At 40.2% G+C, this 19,523-nt stretch overlaps 1 protein-coding gene across 4 annotated transcripts in view; it reads left to right on the top strand.

Annotated features, from left to right (window-relative positions):
• FUT8 (fucosyltransferase 8) overlaps nt 1-19,523 on the top strand; it is a 287,005-nt gene that overhangs the window by 165,541 nt on the left and 101,941 nt on the right. Inside the window, exon 5 of one of the 4 annotated variants that reach the window (XM_048854025.2) lies at nt 16,004-16,174. The exons of the other annotated variants lie outside the window; for them this stretch is intronic. The gene's annotated coding sequence lies outside the window, so the exon portion shown is untranslated. The remainder of the gene's footprint in view (nt 1-16,003; nt 16,175-19,523) is intronic. 4 annotated transcript variants of the gene reach the window in all.

A 19,523-nucleotide genomic window follows, 5' to 3' on the forward strand; every position in this document is an offset into this window, starting at 1 on the left:
GCTCTGTCATGGTCCTCTGTAACTTCAGCAAAGATCCAGCTGTGGAGGGGGTTCAGTGGCATATAGAACCCTTCAGCAGAGTGCTTGTCACCAGAGATTCACTCCTTGCCACATGATAGGAAACCCTTGTGTCCAAACTCCATTCCTCAGTCATGCAAAATTGGAGATTTGGTTTTGGTGCCTCATCACTCAGAGCACACTAAAGGCAGTTTTTTATTGCCTTTTTGTAACATAATAAGGATAGAAACATTTCATTTACCTCTATACTCAAAACTTAAATGAAGTTTAATTAAAACAAGTAGAATATTCACGCTGAGATCATTATTAATATGCAAATAAAGTCCATCTTATTGTGTTTATTCCTATGCTTCACCAATAGATGGCAGCAGAAAGCTCCTTCCTTCTACAGCTTCAGACCACAGGCTTACATTTACTTCCAGATAGTTCATAAAAATATTGAATAGTGTTGTGCTAGAACCAATCCCTGTGGGTCCCAATTACAAACACCCCCATTCAATTATAATTCCCTGCTAAATACTTCTTTCTGTGATTTGCTAATTAGCTAGTTCCTAATCCATTTAATTCATGCTTTATTGAAGGTGTGTAGGGTATATTTTTAACCAAAATCTTGTGCAGTACTAAGTCAAATGCCTTACAAAATTCAAAATATATTAAACCTGTGTGGTTATCTCTTTCACCAGACTTGTAACCTTATCAAAAATAAAATCAGATTTGTTTGGCAAGATGTTTTCCGTGAAAATTGGCATTAATTCTAGGGTTGCCAACCCTCCTGTCCTGAAGTCTCCAGGGCTTAAAGATTAGTCTTTAATTCATAGATACTAAGGTCAAAAGGGACCATTATGATCATCTAGTCTGACCTCCTGCACAATGCAGGCCACAGAATTTCACCCACCCACTTCTGCGAAAAACCTCTCACCTATGTCTGAGCTATTGAAGTCCTCAAATCGTGGTTTAAACACTTCAAGGAGCAGAGAATCCTCCAGCAAGTGACCCGTGCCCCATGATACAGAGGAAGGCGAAAAACCTCCAGATTAAAGATTATGGCATGTGATGAAACCTCCAGGAATATGTCCAACCAAAATTGAAAACCCTAATTAATTACATTCCCATCCTTTAATTTTGTGTTGATTGAATCCTGTCAGTTTTTCCATTTTTTTGGCCTGGACTGACATCAGGCTAACTGGTCTATAATTACCTGGATCATCTTGCTTGCCCTTTTTGAATATTGGCAGAACTTTAGCACTTTTCCAGTCTTCTCAACTTTCTAAATTGAGAAGACTTAGATTCTAAGATTTGTTAAAAATTAACGTCAGTAGGCCAGAGATTTCAGCCATTTCTTTTAGGACTCGTGGATGTAAGTTATCTGAGCCTACTGATTTTTACATGTTTATTTCTATTAGATGTTGTTTAACATCCTCCTTACTCATGGACTGGAAAGTAGCTCATCATCCTCATGTGATATTAGTACATCTTTTTTCTTATCAAAGACAGGACAAATATTTATCGAACACTTCTGTATTTTCTTCATTATTACTAATTTTACTATCTCCATCTAGTAATGGGACTAAACCATTGTTAGTTCTTATGTTCTTGATATATTTAAAAAGCTCCTTCTTGTGTCCTTGGCCCTGCCAGCTGTGGATTTTTTCCATGATATCTTTACTTACTCTTTCCAATTTTATATATTCAATAAATTTGAATGTGTTGATTTCTGTCTACTTCCTGTTTTTCCATTTGTTATGTATTATAGTTGTCCTTTTTAGTGACTGTAAAATTGTGACTTTTTAGCCATCTAATAAACTCTTCTTAAACACCTCAATTTTCATTCAGATTTTCTCTCTAAATTTTTCCTCCCTATCAATTTCAGTTAGTTTTCCTCAGCTTTGGGAAAGTTAGCCCTTTTGAAGCACCAAGTATGTACATTACTGGTTAGAACTCCCTCTGTTTGCCCATAATGGGGCCATGATAACTGGTCCCTCAGCACCACCAGCTTCCAGTCTGGTGATCAGTTAATACAATCTAAGCCTTCTCCCCAGGCTTGATTGCTTGTAGGATTCCCAATTCAGGGCTGCTCACTGCACACTCCAGGTCTTTTCTGCTTCAGATCCAGTATCCCTGTGTCAAGACAGCTCTGCTCTGAGGTTCTATTTCTGCCTTTTTTGTTCCCTCAAGCATTGATACTGATGGCAGGTTTTGTGGGGCAGGATTGACAGTTCACATTTCTAGGACTGACCATTTAGCCCTTCCTGACCTGGACAAGTATGTAGTTTGTCTTCCTCATCAATATCAATCAGATATCTATATTATATTATTTAAAATTGTATTAGTTAATTGTACATTTTGTGAGCTAATCATAGCATGTGATAGACTATCTAATATGACTTCAAATATCTGTATAATTAGGTCAGATAACCAATCTGTTGTAAGAACGTCTTTTGAAGAAAAGGCATATAGACTAGAGTTGGAAAGAAGTCTAGAAGTCTGAAGCTGTCATTTTTTTAGATTAAAGACACTAATTTTGAAGGCAACTACCTAACCTATTGACGTTTTTCCTAATGCTTCTGAGAGTATTATACATTTAGGAAAAGTATCCTAAAACGTTGAATTTTTTTCTGAGTGTAGGAAGGGAAAGTGGGATTGAAAGAATCAGAAGTACTGTAAAAAGAAAAGGAGTACTTGTGGCACCTTAGAGAAGTGAGCTGTAGCTCACAAAAGCTTATGCTCAAATAAATTGGTTAGTCTCTAAGGTGCCACAAGTACTCCTTTTCTTTTTGCGAATACAGACTAACACGGCTGCTACTCTGGAAGAAGTACTGTGCTTATATTTCCTCTGGTCCTTTCAACAGTATTATGTGTGGGGGAAAAAACATTAGCCATAGAACCATAGAATATCAGGGTTGGAAGGGACCTCAGGAGATCATCTAGTCCAACCCCCTGCTCAAAGCAGGACCAATCCCCAACTAAATCATCCCAGCCAGGGCTTTGTCAAGCCTGACCTTAAAAACTTCTAAGGAAGGAGATTCCACCACTTCCCTAGGTAACACATTCCAGTGCTTCACCACCCTCCTAGTGAAAAAGTGTTTCCTAATATCCAACCTAGAGACCTCCCCCACAGCAACTTGAGACCATTGCTTCTTGTGCTGTCATCTGCCACCACTGAGAACAGCCTAGTCTTCTCTCCGACACCACCTGCATAGCCATTCAGTTGACTTCCACGATTCGATGGTCTTTACCCAGGCCTTTTCCTTCCAAGCGGAGGATGGACAAGAACACCACTTGCACCTCAAACTCCTTTATCCTTCTTCCCAGAGCCACGTAGTCTGCAGTGATCTGCTCAAGGTCATTCTTGGCAGTGTCATTGGTGCCCACGTGGAGAAGCAGGAAGGGGTAGCGATCCGAGGGCTTGATGAGTCTCGGCAGTCTCTCCGTCAGATCGTGAAACCTAGCTCCTGGCAAGCAGCAGACTTCTCGGTTTTCCCAGTCGGGGCGGCAGATAGATAACTCAGTCCCCCTGAGGAGAGAGATCCCAACCACCATACTGAAGGAGCAGTATTCTTTCTCCATGTATGAACTCTTAAATATAGCCTCTCTATCTGATATTGGTCAAAGCTAGAATTCACTACTTTGATCCATTGATTGCCACTGAAATATATCAATGGTAATTATAAACATATAAAAATATTTTTTCTTCCCTCTTGCAAACTATTAGACCTTAATTTATGGGGTGTTAGTCTTGTGATGGATGGCTAGCCATGATGATAGTACTGTCCTTTCCTATCAGTAGCGCATAGCATTTAAAATTACACAGGAATAACATTTTTCTTTATTTGTTTCTTTGCTTCTCAATACCTTGATATACCTAAACTGTTTCCATTTCACTGTCTAAAATAGATTATAATCTTGCAAGTACTCTGAGAATACTATCTATATTCTTCTTTATCCGCCCGCAACCTTAGATGCACAGAGTATCCATCAGTTTCCGTCACTTATTTTGGTCTTTTGTTGGTCTGTTTAGGCTTCTGAATGTCATGTTGATGGATTTGGTTTCTTTGTGAAATGTTTCTCTTGGTCACCTTATTTTTCCTTTTTCCAGATGGTATCCATATTATCACTTGATGTGGAAGTCATGTTGGTAGCATCTTTAAAGCATATCCTGAATGTCTATCATCATATTCTTACCACGTTTGATGGCATAGGTTGGTTTGCTCTCCTTAGAATTTCCGATGTTGCAATTAATTCTGAAGTGAAAGCTGAAGATCTTTTGCAGAAATTTACTTTGGAATGAGTTGTTCTTATCAGTTTCAGTTGTAGATTTCCATGACTCTGCTCCATCAAAAGGAGACACACAATGCTGATGTTAAAAATTTATATATTTGTGTAAATGTCAGTAATGTTACTTTTCAGGTTGATGAAAGTGATTTGCTATTTGTTGCTTAACGTCTAGCATGGTGTAACGATCATTGCACATTTCACTCCCTAGATAGGTAAAATGACATACTTCTAGTGTTTCTCCGTCTACTCTGATAGTTGCTTTTGGGATATTGATAGCTATATATATATATTTGTCTCCCCCTTATTGATGAACAAACCAACTTGTTTTGCTTTGGTTGCGAAAAGCTGGGTCTTTTCATCCATTAAGCCATGTATTGAACTAAGCAGAAAAACAAGGTAAACCAATTGTTCATTTGTTCATAAAATCCTTCAGTTGCCTTCTGTGGCCTTCTATCCAGATTAGTAGCACAAAAATTTGGCAAAATCTTTCTATAGCTATCAGAGCAGATTCCCACTTCTATAAATACATTTAATCCCTTCAAGTCCCCTGCAGGAGATTCTTAGGATTCCCAGTCAGCACAGGCTGGTTCAGCTGGCTCCTGTGTCTTCCTCCTGCAACCCTTAATTCAGGGGGGAGGGAGGGTCAGGAGATGTGCCCAGAGCTTGCTGTGCTCTGACTATCCCCAACCAACATAAGGATCTCTGGAGACCAGACTCATCTGTCTCAAGTTAGAGCTGCGTCCACGTTGCTCTTATCTGCATTAAAATATCTGCCATGGACTAGTGTAGAATTGATTAGTGGAACTGAAGGATGAGTTAGGTTCAAGATTTATTTACTGTTGGGGAATGAATGCACAATTGTGGTCCTATATGTAAAAGTGTGAGAGATGTCACTCTTGTAGCAACCAATAGCGGGAGTCTAATGATACATGAGCTTCTTATCAGGGTGTGGAAGGCAATTGCAGTGAATTTATTTACCCTCAAGGAAAACCTTACTATTCCAACTTCTGGAATACTTTGCCTGATACCTATTACCAGCAGCAGGAGAATGGGTGGGGTGTGGGGGGGAGAAAATCTTTTGTAGTGATAATCACGCATTTTTTCATGGTTTGTGTGTATAAAAACATCTTCTGTACTTTCCACGGTATGCATCTGATGAAGTGAGCTGTAGCTCACGAAAGCTTATGCTCAAATAAATTGGTTAGTCTCTAAGGTGCCACAAGTCCTCCTTTTCTTTCTGCCTGATATGAGAGTTAGGAAGTGATTAGCAAATGAAAGATTTTGCAAGATATGGGATTCTGAACACTGTATTTGCTAACAATAGACCCCAACTTGTTTCTGAAGAATTCAGAATTTTTTCTCATCATTGGTAGTTTGACCATCCCATGAAGCAATGGGAATGTGGAGTCACCGGTGAAAACATCAGACTACTATAAAAAATGATATCCTTACCATTACTGGTGCACAAGAATGTGATGTCACAGGGGTTCCTGTGTATTCCAGTACAGCTTCTGATGATGAAATGTCGAACCAAAACGTTGCTGCTGTTGAGGAGAAATCTACTGCAGCCTGAAGTAGTGGGATGCTGCAGAATTTAGATGGTTTATGTCACATCTAAGAGCTATTTACACCTTTGACCCCTTTGTGTCTGAGCGTAATCCCTTGAGGTGACAGGTCTTTTGCTTTCATCTTTGTCAGGGTAGAATCACATGATTCTCCTGCTCTCCAGGATGCAGCAGAAAGTTTACCAAATGTTTGCTCAGTGTGCCTGACTGGATTCTTCTGCCCTGCAAGACTTCCCTTTGACAGCTGTGCCCAGTGCATGAATACAATCACACAAAACAGACTATTTTGTGTGGGATGGAAAATTTATTGTTTTTAATTTGTTTAAAAAACAGGAAGGCTGTAGTCTGAGTAGAACTGGAGAAAGAGAGTCAGACGTCAGGAGGCATCTAATTTAGTGTGGCACCAGATGCTGAAAAAAGGAAACCAGGACAGGGCTACTAATGCACTAGTTATTTTTTCCTACAACTCTGCCTACCTGCTGCATCCATTAATACCAATGAAAAAGCAGAGAAATGGAACCAGATAAACTTACTTGACTTCCTTAACAGCCGCCACTGCTCTGCTGTGCCCCAATAGGATGCATTCACATTTAATATATATTTTTATAACTTTGTTTCTCTTTATGCTTGAGACCAGATGTGGGGCATTTTCAAGACTATAGTGGGGAAGGGTATAAATACTTGCTCTAATTGTTTATCTTGGAGAGACCTGCCTAGGTGAGGGAAACCCTGTGTCCTAGTAAAAAGAAAAGGAGTACTTGTGGCACCTTAGAGACTAACCAATTTATTTGAGCATGAGCTTTCATGAGCTACAGCTCACTTCATCAGATGTTTACCGTGGAAACTGCAGCAGACTTTATATACACACAGAAATCATGAAACAATACCTCCTCCCACCCCACTGTCCTGCTGGTAATAGCTTATCTAAAGTGATCAACAGGTGGGCCATTTCCAGCACAAATCCAGGTTGGCCCACCTGTTGATCACTTTAGATAAGCTATTACCAGCAGGACAGTGGGGTGGGAGGAGGTATTGTTTCATGATTTCTGTGTGTATATAAAGTCTGCTGCAGTTTCCACGGTAAACATCTGATGAAGTGAGCTGTAGCTCACGAAAGCTCATGCTCAAATAAATTGGTTAGTCTCTAAGGTGCCACAAGTACTCCTTTTCTTTTTGCGAATACAGACTAACACGGCTGTTCCTCTGAAACCTGTGTCCTAGTGCACTCCCTCCCTCTGTGCAATTGCTTGAGATAATAAAGTGTATCTGACTTGCTGCACCCAACCTGAGAGTGAGAACTATGTTTTTCTCTGACAATTTGGGGGCTCATCCAGGATGGCAACACCTGCAGAGACAACAGCAGCTGCTGCGGACTGTTCCCCTTCGAACCGCATGGCACCACAATAGAGGTGAGAGACCTTTTGAAATCTCTTTTGGGGTATCGGAGGAGGACTGTCCGTGAGGCTATCTGTCCCTTTTGGGCTTATGCCATCCGAACTTATTGATTGTGCAGCAAGATCAGATACAGAGCGGTGCTGGGGAACTGTGTTGCTGCCCCCAAAAAGGTTAATGTACTGGTACTGAGGGGTTGTCCACTGGGCTTGTGTTAGAGACAGTCCCGGTCACAAGCCTTTTGGCTTCGCAGGGTGCTCTGGACATCTTTCGGCGACCCTCATTCACACTGATACACACGCACACACACCAAGGCCTCTATTCCTGCGTACCATGATGCATCTTTACCTTATGTCCGGACTTATACAACTTTTCCCTTAGGACGAGTTACTGTCTTGTCTAAAGGAGATTTTCTCACCCAAAGCTCTCTCCAGTCTGGTTGAGACTCCTCTTTCATTAAGAAAACGTGCTGTCCATTTACCTCCTAAGTGAAGGATGATAGGGTATTTTGTGTCCCTCAAATGTAACAAATCTTTGATGTGCACCTCAAGCTAGGGTTTTCTCCCCCACCCTTGCATCTTCCTATTACTTTTCTTTGGAAGTTTTTACAATTCTTCATTAGCATTCAGATTAGACTGATGAGATGAGACCATTGTGAACCATACAATACTTAGTTTACATGTAAACAGCCAGATTAACATTTCTTGTCTGACAAAAATACCTGTTTTTCACCTTTTCTGGTGACTAGACCCAAACCTAAAGAACATAATGTGCAGCGTATGTACATAACTCCTTGTATAACATTCATACACGAGTTCACAATCATATTGATGACTAGTGTGACACCATTTTATTTTGAGATGTCACATGCCATTCTTTGCTGAACTAGAACGTATATGCCAGACTGAGGAGAACCCTGTAACCCCTATGGACCGCTTTTGCAAGGTAGCATTATGGGATTCTTGGGTCACAACTCGTATAACTATATCTGTTTAACTATACATTATAACGAGTAAAACTTTCTTGTGTAGACAAGCCCTTAGGAGGATTGTGAATTTGTGGGAGGACGGTTCCTGGGATTGTAGATGATTCAGTATTGTATCCAGCTGTGCCATTCACAATAGTGAGGGGTGGGGAAGGTGACATGATTACTTTTGCCTAGTTGCCACACTTTTTGTTGTTGTTGGAGTGCCCCTTTTTGATGGATTGATAGGTTGGCATTCTGTGGAACATCTGTGTCTCCTTGTACTATGCCTAGCACAGTTGCCATTAAAAAACATTTTCAATTCATATTTTTCTCCTTTCATGTTCTGTCACTTTCCTTTTTGTTCCTTCTCAGTTTTCTTTTTCTATGCTGTGTGTGTGTGTGTGTGTGAGAGAGACTTTATTTTTATATTTTGCATCCCCTTCTTATTCTCCAGTTCACTGGTTGAATGCTAAAGCAATAGTATGGTATAGTCATACAGAAGTACGTTGTAGCTTAAAAGATAATACACACTAACAGAATGTACAAAACAGTATTTCTATAGCCCTTTTGATTTTCTGACCTTTGGTTCTGTAAGGTTCCTGGATAATATTCTGCAGAATCATTGTAGCTTATCTTGGTGATTTTGGTAGTGTCATGTATGAAATAAATTAAATTATATCTATATCTGTTAAGGTCTGAAGGTAATTTGGTTACCATGGGGTGAAAGGTAAGTTCTTGTCAAGGAGCTTTGAAAGTATTTAAAAGCTAGGAAGCAAAGTGTAGATATCAGAAACTAATTGTCAATATGAAAAGAGACTGAGTGGGGTCCCCCAGGGATTGGTGGTGATTGGAACGAGAAAGTATACATTTGGATACTGAAGAAAACTGGGGCTTAGTGCTGGTAGTTATTCCTATATTTAGATTACCTAACATTTTCCATTATAAAGGGTTCTTGTGACCTTTTCTTTGAGAAACCTCCCCACTTCTATTATTTGCAGAAGGCCTTTGATATTCAGAAGGGAGAAACCTCTGAGGCTATAGCAGTAACATTTCTTTGTCCTGTGAAATTCTATGCAAATTTAGCTGAGTTGTAAAAGCAGCAGCTACTGCACTGGGAATGCTGGGAACTGCCACAGCAGCTGTAAGTGGGGTGGGGAAGGAGAAAGGAGAGCAGGGAAAGCCCACCCTGGCTCTCATCAAACAAACCCCCATGTCATTCTCTCCGGATGCGGCATGAGACCCCAGCATACAGTCCCCTCCCCCCATCCTAGTGCACCAAGTGGGACAGAAGCTTCCTCATCTACCAGTGAGGTGAGGGGAGAGAAAGTCAAGGCAGGTTTGCTTCTATCCCTCCTTTTCTTTCCCCTCCCCATCCCAGCACCTGGCACCAGTTATTTATTTACCCCTCTGAATGCACCACATGGGGCAAGAGTTCTCCATCGTGTTGGGGTGGGGAAATGAGAGCGAGCTGAATCAGATCCCCCCCTGACCACCCCTTGCACCCAGTACACAGTGCCAGCAACTTTTCCTGTCACTCTGGGAAAACAATCTTCCCCAGCTGCCAATGCAGTGGACAGGGCCGGCTCTACAGTTTTTGCCGCCCCAAGCAGTGAAAAAAACTGCCGGGCAGAACAGAGAAGCTGCTGCCGAATTGCTGCCGCAGCCGGAGGAACTGTCGCCCCTTTCTAACTGCCGCCCCAAGCACCTGCTTGGAACGCTGGTGCCTGGAGCCGGCCCTGGGAGTGGGGTTTCTCCTGGAGCTGAAGTGTAAAAATCTGTACTGTAGTGCTGAAGGTGCAGGGTTCAAAGCCTGCTGATGATTCATGATAGGAAGTTTGTAGAAGTTGTACATAATAAAATTTGATTTTTACGTTTATCTTTTAAAGAGCCCTAGGAAATTACATACAAAACAACTACATTAAAATAACATAATTTAGGTAATAAAGCCAAGTACTCAAAAGTTAAGAAATGCAAGGCTTATGGTTGCCCAGGTAACCTTAATTTGGCCCCCTTGTACATATGCATTGTCATCTTTAATTACATGATCACATATGATTTTTTTCCATGGGAACACTGCCTCATTTAGTGTGCAGGTAGAATGCATAATGGCTAAATTAAGGTTGCATAGACAACCATAAATAGTGTTTCCTAACTTTACAACCTAAATAACACTCTTCTAATGTAGCTTCTTCTACATAATTTATAACAGAGATCAATCAAGAATGGTTCATACTTTTGTAAAAATTTGCTTGGTAGTGTTGGCAAGGTTGCCTTTAGGTTCATTTATCAATTGTGCTTATGTGGTAGCACAAGTTAAAACAATCCTCTCTTTTTCATAGTTTTCTAACATTTGTTTTCATGTAGTTCTGTGACTTTCATGTTTGTGTCAGATCTTCCCAGTTTGCTGGTTTTGTCCCCTTTGGGAATTGTTTGCACTCTTGCGTATGGCATTTCTTCTTACGATTTATAATAGGTTCATGCAGCTTTATGCACTTGCTTTGCTTCATTGCCTTTGGAAGCACCTGAGTGAAAAGTTACTGTGTTTTTTCTTCTGTCAATATGGTGCTCAATAAAGATTGTTTGTGAGTCTCTAAAATGCTACAAGAGCATATTAGCCTGGCAGAAGATGAATACAAAAGGCATTTTATTCTGTCTGTCAGAAACTATGCACACAATTAATCTCATCATCTGTAACATTTGGGATAGATATACAGTTTTACATGTTTATAGATAACATTGATATGGACAAATCTGGTTTTATTTGTAAAGTGACCCAGACAATCCCCATACTACAAAATATTTGCAAAACTGACTTCCTTATAAATTGAGTACTTACTGTTCTATTTCCAGGAAGAATTCAGTAGAATTGAATGAACACTTGCCAGATCATGACCACTTATTATTATTAGTGTAAGTTTCATAGATCCTTTTTGAAGGTAAAAATGAAGGAAGTTGAGTGAGAAATAATCAAAATTTTATGTAACACTATATCATTATTAGCTGCAGAGATTATAGTATACCTTGAACTCTGTTTGAATCAGTAAAGAGGATCATGCATGACTTGAGAATGGCAAGTAAGTCTGCCACTGTGTTATCTGGAAGACTACATAATGGGAGGATGGAAGGAGAAAAGCTTGCATGATTACTTTTCTGTCATTTCTAATTTTCTCAAGAGTGAATGAGTACTTCCCAGTCTCCCTGCCTCCTATTCTGTCCCTGAGTTCCCTTTTGCAATATATTGTTGTGTTGACACTCATAGTTTTCTTGTGTTCTCTTTTGCTGTACTGTGTTACAGTTGCTATCAAATTTGCATTGTGTGAGGAGCCCACACTGAGCTGTTGCACCTTATTACACTGTTGAAGGCAGCTCCACTCTCTACCTGGTTTCTAGACTTTTGGCAGAATCCTTCCTATCAGCAGCACCTTCTTTCTTAGCCTCAGTTATCTGCTTCTTCAAGGTGAATGTTCAAAAGCTTGTTTCTTCACCAGCAGAAGTTGATCCAATAAAACATTACCTCACCCACCTTGACTCTCTAATATCCTGGAATTAGCATGGCTTGGCTACAACAACACTGAAACCTTCATGGTGAGACAGGTTCCTGCAGCTGTGGCCAGTGACAGTAGGATTGAAGTAGCAAGCAATGCATTGCATAGACTATGGAGTGACATTGATCCTTTCTGTGGCAAGAAAGCTCTGAGGTGGGTGGGTGCTTCCAAGAGAGGAAGAGCCTCCCCAGCTCACTTGCTTATAGAGCAAGTTGTGTCTTATCTTATAGAGGACTCTGAGAAAGTGTCTTGAAAGGCTCTGTCAATTCTGGAGGCTTGGGGGCGGAGTTCAGAAGTCAGTGGAGCTCTTAATTGCCTGGGACTTTTTTTAAAATAAACAAACATCAAGGAGAGTGAACTTGTCCTTTCCCAGAAATAGGTCCACTTGAATTGTCTTCAACCTACCCTAGAATTAAGAAGGCCTTTCTTTCAGTAGCTCACATTGGGAAATCAGATGACTATCTGATCAAACAGATCCTCCAGATGCTTTGTGTCATGTAACCCTTCATAGATTTGGTTGTAGGCTAGGAAGCACATTTGGCCCTGCTTCTCCTCCTCCTATCTCAGTGAACCCCACATGAAGGTCCTACAGACTAAGAGCATCCCAACTTCAGTACTCCAGGTCTTCCTATATGATGGAAGCATCCTCATGATCTTTCCATAGGAGTGCCTTTCCTGGATCCTCAGGGACCAGTAATCATCACAGATGCAAATGTAAGGAATTGCCTCCACATCGGTAATATGAGCTTTGCCATGCATGCTTCAAGTGCATCTTATGGTGTATCTAAGCTCTTATTGGACTTTTTCCTTCCTTCCTTTTATATTGTCACTAAAACAAATTATATTTGCACCAAGTATAACAAACTGTCTAGATATTGGGCCTAAAGTTTTTGATGGAAATACTCCAGCACCACTTTTATCCTTATTGAAAAGGTGGGTAAATCATTGGATCATTATTTATTTGATGATGATCCAAAAGGCAATTTTTATAACGGAAGATAGCTATAGGTAGTATGATCATAGTGATTATTTTACATTACTGGATGACACATGCTTCTACGCAGCAGCTTTCTGAAATATTTAGTTGCTTATATTCTGGCAAAGTTTGAATATACACAGTAGACTTTTTCTTTTGGAGAAACCTTGCCTTATGGAGGAAGTATATAGTGCATGTAGGACTGTGAGTCAGGGGACCTGTGTTCTATTCTGGGTTCTATCACTGACATGCTTAGTGATCTTGGGCAAATCGTTTAACCTTTATGTGCCTCAATTCACCATTTATACAATGGGAATAATACAACTCTTTTATAAAGCCTTGAGAGCTACTGATGCAAAATGCTGTAAAAGTACTATGTTTTTATTTACTATGTAGCAAAGCCTTTAGTCAGCTGCAGTCATATTATGCATTTGTATTCTAATCAATGAGCCATAGTGTCTTTAATCCAGTTGATGTTGTTGCTGGAACAGCAATATCTTTTAAGAAAAATATCTGTGACAAAAACTAAGACAGAATTGAAGAAGCAGACTATTGAACCATTTAAATTATGGGTTCTTGGGAATGCACATCAACATACAATACTTTTATTTGCGGTGATGTTCAGATTTTCAACAGTCAATCCAAATAGATTTAATAAGTTCAAATAAGTCACTAGTAGATAGTGGTCTTATAATAAAACATTAAAAGAATTTGTACTTGGAAACAGTATTTCCTGCTTCTAATTTTTTTCCTATTTAGATACAGGACATTGAGCAGAACAACTGAAGAACAATACTAAAACTAGACAAGCCATTTACAACGCACACTTTGCTTCTCTACAAAAGAATTTCATATTCTCTGTGTGTATATAAAGTCTGCTGCAGTTTCCACGGTATACATCTGATGAAGTGAGCTGTAGCTCACGAAAGCTCATGCTCAAATAAATTGGTTAGTCTCTAAGGTGCCACAAGTACTCCTTTTCTTTTTGAAGAACAATAGACATCTAGAGTGGTCTGAGATGTTGGTCAAGTGAATGTCACCATTTATACCAGAGAAGTTTTATCAAACCTTAACAGATTGCCTGGTTTTGAAGCTTCAGACATCTGTTACCAGAGTTTGGTGAAGAACTGACAGCCATCTTACCAGTTCTACTGGCTGCCAGTTCCTGACTACTATATAAGCACGTTTTTAAGATTATTCTTTTGATCATTGAGGAAAATTACTGTCTCAGAAGAGTCTGTTCATCATGGGGAAAATCATTGGGTGAGTGACAGGTTTCAGAGTAACAGCCGTGTTAGTCTGTATTCGCAAAAAGAAAAGGAGTACTTGTGGCACCTTAGAGACTAACCAATTTATTTGAGCATGAGCTTTCGTGAGATACAGCTCACCTCATCGGATGCATACCGTGGAAACTGCAGCAGACTTTATATATACACAGAGAATATGAAACAATACCTCCTCCCACCCCACTGTCCTGCTGGTAATAGCTTATCTAAAGTGATCATCAGGTTGGGCCATTTCCAGCACAAATCCAGGTTTTCTCACCCTCCACCCCCCCACACAAATTCACTCTCCTGCTGGTGATAGCCCATCCAAAGTGACAACTCTTTACACAATGTGCATGATAATCAAGTTGGGCTATTTCCTGCACAAATCCAGGTTTTTTCACATCCCCCCCACCCCCATACACACACAAACTCACTCTCCTGCTGGTAATAGCTCATCTAAACTGACCACTCTCCAAGTTTAAATCCAAGTTAAACCAGAACATCTGGGGGGGGGGGGGTAGGAAAAAACAAGAGGAAATAGGCTACCTTGCATAATGACTTAGCCACTCCCAGTCTCTATTTAAGCCTAAATTAATAGTATCCAATTTGCAAATGAATTCCAATTCAGCAGTTTCTCGCTGGAGTCTGGATTTGAAGTTTTTTTGTTTTAAGATAGCGACCTTCATGTCTGTGATTGCGTGATGGGGTTGATTGTGTGGGGGGGTGGTTGCGTGATTGTGGGGGGGGGTGGAGGGTGAGAAAACCTGGATTTGTGCTGGAAATGGCCCAACCTGATGATCACTTTAGATAAGCTATTACCAGCAGGACAGTGGGGTGGGAGGAGGTATTGTTTCATATTCTCTGTGTATATATAAAGTCTGCTGCAGTTTCCACGGTATGCATCCGATGAAGTGAGCTGTAGCTCACGAAAGCTCATGCTCAAATAAATTGGTTAGTCTCTAAGGTGCCACAAGTACTCCTTTTCTTATTGGGTGAGTGAGTACAGCAGAAGACTGAAAAGCTTCAAAGCAGAAAAATGTTTTTGGAAGCTGGCAAGTTAAAATTAAGCTTCAAAACTGTGTCCCATCTCCTGAGTGGTGCATTGCCAATTTTCATTTGAAGACAATAAAACATTATCTTGCTTTGCACTTCCTCATCATAATGCTTTGCTTCATCCTCTCTACCACCTATTGTATTCTGTTAAGAGGATAATGTGAAAGATAAAGGGTGCATATCTTAAGGTTATTTATTATGCTCTTATTTGGTAACATCAACATTTAGAAAAATTTACTGTAAGTGTAAAAGTGTTTGATGCTATCCCAAATTTCTGGAAGTACAATGTTTTTTGGCTGCATTTTTTGAAAAATTTCTAGCTGTTGAATCACATTTTAAAAAGCATTAGAAATTGAAGGTCAAGTTAGTAATCACTTATTTATATTTAAGGCTCACTGAGATATTGACTAAATCTTTCTTTCCCATATGGCTTAAAAATCTTTACATCTTGTTTTTAATCCTGTAAGATAAAAAACATTTAATTTTTATATGCATTTAACAACAAACTACAGTCTTCAGGACATTTCTATCTATTGTAAAGTGTTCCAGCATGTCCATGGTACATGTTTATAGACCACTGAGCTTGTTTAATTATTCACCAATTAGTTTTGATCTTTTGCTGTATCATCAGAAGAAAATAAAAATTAACTTGAACTTTATCCTGTTGTCCAAATCAAGACATTGGTAAAGTTTGAAAAGTTTTATATACATTGTTGTTCATTATTTAATCTTTGCTCCTTTCTACACTTTCTAGTTCCTGCCAGAAATGAAAGTACCAAAACTCCGAGAGGCTTTTCTCATGATATTTTCAAGTCAGTTTTGCAACTCTAAAGTTTTATTTGGAGAAGCATCTGATCACTCAATAGTGGTTCTCTTAATTCCTTATTGTAGAAGATCATTTCAATGTTATGGTTCCCTCAGTACTGATAACTTGTTATTAACAGGGAAACAAGTTGGGGAGGACAAAGGGAGACTGGAGGAACTAAGTGACAAATAAAAGGAAGAACAGAGAAGCAATGAGAGGAGAGCAATATACAAGAAAACTACAGAGAAAATATTTTTTACTGAAATCAATTAAAGTTGAACCATGGAAGATGTGTATGTAGTTTAGAAAGGTAATGTGAAGAGTGGGGTTATCTAATCTTTCCAGTCTCTCTTTGATGTTGATTTTCCTTCCTCCATTTTGTCTCCAAATGTTTTTCTTTCTCTTCTGTTCCGTCATATTTTTTCCCCCTGAATGGGTTGTATTCCCTCATATCGTCTCATGTTTTTTTCCATTAAGCCAAACATGTTAGTTCATTGATTTTTATTTGGGGTGGGTTTACTTAGGATAGGGAAGGGAAGTGGGTGAGAGGGACAGAGTGAGGAGAAAGAGGGTAAGAGAAGCAGATGTGGAGTGAAGCTGAGGTGAAGAGACTGGGAGGAAGGAGAGGGTTGGAATGAACAACTAGTCACCAAAGGCCAGAGAAAGTCCAGTCAAAATTGTACATTTACTGAAAGTCCAGAGGATCAATGGTCCCTGCTTTGGCTGCATCTGCCCCTACTGGCTGGAGTCTGTGGCTGGCTCCTCTCTACATTTTCTCTCAAGTACACATGGCAGGTGAGGGGAGGTGCCAGTGTGTTTGTGGCTGTGTTTAGTTTCCACAGTTCTGGGTTCAGAGAGGTTCTGGGGGTGAGTGTAGGGGTAAAGGTGGCCCCAACTTGGTCCCATTTTACTCCCTTCCTTCCAGTTCAGCAGTTCCTGTTTTGGCTGGTTCTGTACCTATTTTCTGAGTCTGTGGCTGGCTCTACCCTTCAGTTTTGGTTTGAAGTAAGTTTGTCTCTAAAACATTTGTACAGTAGAAGTCGTTTGCACTACTAACAGTAATGCCTGGATTTGCTACTTTTTGATGTTTCAAATCTTGTGATAGAGATTCGAAAGGGTTATCTGAATGATGTCCAAAAGGAAATTATTTGTATTCTTGTACAGTCCAAAAGGAAATTATTTGTATTCTTGTACAGTCAGTTGACGTCTGTGAAATATTGCATCCTGGTTCATTTTAGACTGTTGTTACTACTACTAAATAAGATGGCTATGAATCCTCCCTTCCAGTAGGCAAAAACAGGAAAAAAAACAAAACTTTGATTATCTCTTTTCACTTATATAAAAGTTATCTTGTACAGTGCTGACCACACAGTCAGCACTTAAATTATAAATCGTAATAATTTAGCAATATACATCGGGTGCTGTAATAATATTTATGGGGAATGGAGAATCCTGATGCTCATTGGACTCCATTCTTCAGGAGCTCAGTGCTTCAAGTACCTTGAGTTCCCTGGTGCCTATTTTGGATTTTACCTTCTGAGCCACTAGAGATTTGAACCTGGCAACATGGGTGGTTCACACCTCAGTGCCTTGGAAATTTGGCACCTTGATGGCTCCAAACCTCAGCATTCTGGAACATCCAGAGGTCAGTGCTTTGTCACCTTAGGTACTCTGGTGCCTCTGAACAGAACAGAGCAGTATCTGGGATTTTCAGAGCCTTAATGCCAGTGGTGATTGGTGGGTTGAGCAGCAAAGCACCTTGGTTGCTTCAAAAAACTCGGCACCAAGTGTCTCAAGTGCAGGTTTAAGTCCTCTCACCCTTAGGGTTGATCCACCACCAGTGGTAATTGATATTCCTGTGCCTTTGACATGTCAAAGAGCCGGGTGCCCTGTTGCCTGTGGAGATCAGAGCTGAAGCATCTCAGGGGCTCAGAAAACTGATATCTGTGGAGTTCTGCATTTTGGCTGCTCAGGACTCCAATGTTTATAGAGCTCGGCAGCTCAGTAACTCGCTGTCTTGGTGTTCCGGCTCCTCAGAAGTTCAAATACTCTGGTGCCTCTGCAGATCTCACTGTGATGTCTCAGGAGCTCAGTACCCTACACCCCAGCATCTTTAAAGTTTGGTGTTTTGGATATTGGTGCCTCACATCAAGGCACCTCAACATAGAATCATAGAAATATAGAGCAGGAAGGGACCTTAAGAGCTCGTCTAGTTTAAATCCCCATACTGAGGCAGGACCATGTATACCTTCCCTAGACTATCCCTGACAGTCTTACCTTCAGTGGACATGGAGAACAATTAATCACCATCCTTTTTATAACAACTCTTAACATATGAAGACTGTTATCGAGTCCCCCCCGCTGTCTTCTTTGCTCAAGACCAAACATGCCCAGTTTTTTTAACCTTTCCTCCTCAGCTGGATTTTCAAAACCCTTTTACAATGTTTGTTGCTCTCTTCTGGACTCTTTCTAATTTGTCCAATCTTTCTTAAAGTGTGGTGCCCAAAACAGAGCATGGTACTCCACCTGAGGCCTCACCACTGCTGAGCAGAGTAAAACAATTGCCTCCCATGTCTTAAATACGACTCCTGTTAGTACATCCCAAAATATTAGCCTTTTTCTTAACTGTATCACATTGTTGGTTCATACTCAACTTTTGGTTCACTATAATCCCCCAGATCCTTTTCATCAGTACTTCTGCCGAGCCAGTTATTTCCTATTTTGTATTTGTGCATCTAATTTTTTCTTCCTAAGCGTAAAACTTTGCACTTGTCTTTACCAAATTTTATCTTTTTGATTTCAGACTAATCCTGTAATTTATCAGTGTTCTTTTGAGTTCTAGTCCTGTCCTCCAAAGTGTTTGCAACCCTTCCCAGCTTGATGTCATCTGCAGATTTTAGAAAAAATAATCTCCACCCCATTATCCAAGTCATTAATGAAAATATTGAATGGTACTGGACGCCGGACTTACCCTGCTGGACTCAGCCACATACACCCTTCCAGTTTGACAGCAAACCATTGATAACTGTTCTTTAAGTACAATTTTTCAACCAGTTGTGCACCCACTTTATAGTAGTCTTATGTTTGAGCTCTGGAAATTGTCAGTACTTTCGTTCAGGCCTCTTCAGTTGCAGGTGCACTAACAGAAATCCATTATTTTCTCTCTTAATTCATAAGGTGCTGTTTCTGCAATCACCTTTTCAGATGTGTGTGGCAGGGGCCAGTGTATCAAAGTTTGTCAGCTGCGTTCTGATGAAGAATATTCTCATTTTAGTCTTTAAGTCACTTAGCTAAGTTCTGTTATTGGTGCTTCAAAGTCCCAATGGTGCCTTCTGTAGGGAATGAATGCTTATATCCTCAATGCCAAATAGAGGAGTTTTGTAATGTGGTACAAGCAGGGCTCCATATATAATTTTTCATGCTCCTCTTGAAGACTTTCTCCTTTTTTTGGCTGTCTCTAAACCTCTGAGTTCCAGAAGCTGGGACTGGGTGACTCAAAACTGTTCTGTTCACTCCATCTGATGCATCTGGCATCAGCCACTGTTGGAAGACAGGATACTGGGCTAGATGGACCATTGGTCTGATCCTATATGACTGTTCTTAGATTCTTAATCTGAATCCAGCTCCAGGACGAATTTGGACTCCATCTGCCTGCAACT

Source organism: Caretta caretta, chromosome 6 (genome assembly GCF_965140235.1).
Source record: "Caretta caretta isolate rCarCar2 chromosome 6, rCarCar1.hap1, whole genome shotgun sequence".
Lineage (NCBI taxonomy): Eukaryota > Metazoa > Chordata > Testudines > Cheloniidae > Caretta > Caretta caretta.